This window comes from Scyliorhinus torazame, chromosome 21, assembly GCF_047496885.1.
Source record: "Scyliorhinus torazame isolate Kashiwa2021f chromosome 21, sScyTor2.1, whole genome shotgun sequence".
Taxonomy (NCBI): Eukaryota; Metazoa; Chordata; class Chondrichthyes; order Carcharhiniformes; family Scyliorhinidae; genus Scyliorhinus; species Scyliorhinus torazame.
The window spans coordinates 112,634,940-112,637,031 of record NC_092727.1 but is presented as its reverse complement, the minus strand read 5'-3'; positions in this window follow the sequence as shown (position 1 = coordinate 112,637,031).

The following is a 2,092-nucleotide window of genomic DNA, read 5'->3' as shown; positions in this document are numbered from 1 at the left end:
TGTTACAAAGAGAAATTGAGGTAAATGTTAAATGGACTAGTGTTAGATGTGGACATAGTAGTCTTGGTGATGGAAAGGACTTCTGCTGACTGGAAGCTTAGTTCAGTGGGCATCAACTGGAGGGGATGCCTGGAAAATCAGTGATAAATGGTGCTCAACACCATTCTCACTTTAAGCAAAGACAAGGGCACAATTGCTATGGTCCTAATGAGCTTACCTCGCTACTTCTGGAACAAGATGTGGGAAAAAGAGCAAAGAAAAAAATAACGGAAGCCTATTCCTTAAGTCAATTCAAAGACGTTTTGGCACAGCATTCTGCCTTTCAAATATCGTGGCATCATAACCAAACTCCAATCCCACACATGCTTAGTTTCACCTCGCTCCCAAACAGCACTAACCAGACTGGTCACCTGAGATATCTGAACTTGATTTACTTCAGTAGCTGCAGGACCACAAGATTGGTAGCAAACCAAATTTGCTTGCTCGCAATTTACCAATACATCAGATACGTGCTTTGTTAGGAGAATTGGACATTATGAATTCTCCCCTCACCCGAACAGGTGCCAGAGTGTGGCGATTAGGGGGATTTTCACAACTTCAATGCAGTGTTTAATGTACTTGCAACACTAATAAAGATTATATTAGTAATTTCACGAGAACTGTTCAAAGAATCAACTTGTTTAAAAAATAAAAAAAAATCCAAGTTCAATCAATCAACATTCATTAACTAACACCAGATCTACACATCCAGGATAGAGAGCTATGAAGCCAGGTGACAAATCATAACAGTAACACGTGACAAAAACGTTTGATGCTATTTTCTGACATTTTAAAAAGTGGGCAGGCACCTGCCAATATATAAACTTTTAGGACCACACAAACACAGGGAGAATGTGCAAACTCCACCCAGACAGTGACCCGGGGCCAAGATCGAACCTGGGTCCTCAGCACAGTGAGGCAGCAGTGCGAAACACTGCACCACCCCATATTAGATTTAGTTAGGAGTAATGAGCCAAATTTAGTTAGTAGCCCAATTGTGCAGACACCTATCAAAGTGATCATAACATGATTGGCCAATTCAGTGCAGTGTTTTGAAAGTGAAAAGCACGTTGCAGATACTAGAATTTTAGGCCAACTTCAATGGGATGTGACGGACAGTAAACTGGAAAGACCCGTTAATGGGTCAACTGAATATCAGTGGAGAATATTCAGAGTATATACCCCTGAAGAAAAGGCTTCATTTCACAAATAAAACAGCCATGGACAAGATATGGGGCAGCACTAAACTAAAAGAAAGGGCTTACAAAAAATGCAAAACATAGCACAGATCCAGATAGATGGGATGGATACACAGACCAACAAAGGGTCACAAAGCAATGTAAGAGTTACTGAAAGGGATTATGAAAGCAAGGACATCAAAATCAGTAAGAAATGTTAGTTATGTAGAGTGAAAGCAGGTGGTCAAGAGTAATGTATGTCCACTAAAAGCAGAAAATGGAGATATGGTCATTGATAATGGGGAAAAGACTAGAGATGTTGAACAATTACTTTGCCTCAGTATTTACAGTTGAGGATAACATGCCGAAGTCAAAGGACAGGGACTTGCACAATTAATGCAAGTCCGGCATCAGTAACTAGGAAATCAATGGAACTAAAGAGCGACAATTCTCCAGGACCTTGATGGTTTACATCGGAAGATACTAAAGGAAGTAGGGGAGCAGATGTCCCCAACTATAATCTTCGAGTTCCCTAGATTCAGGAGTAGCCCCTCTTGGATGGGAAAAGGGAGAAACCAGGGAATTACAGACCGGTTAGCCCAACATCTGTGGGGGGAAAATTGCTGGAGTATAATCAGGGATGGGGGTAACTGAATACCAAAATATTTTGGTCGATCAGAGGAATAATAGCTTACAGGGCTCAGAGAAAGAAGAGAAAAGGCAGCCACGCAGTGGCTGAACGATTCCATATTGGAAGTAGATTGATGGTACTCAGCCCCGACTGTAGAGCTGCGAGCGGAGATGAAAATTGCAAATGGACCTGCTCTCCTTGGGAAAGCAGCGCGTCGAACCAGCTCCACCTTTCATGAACATGG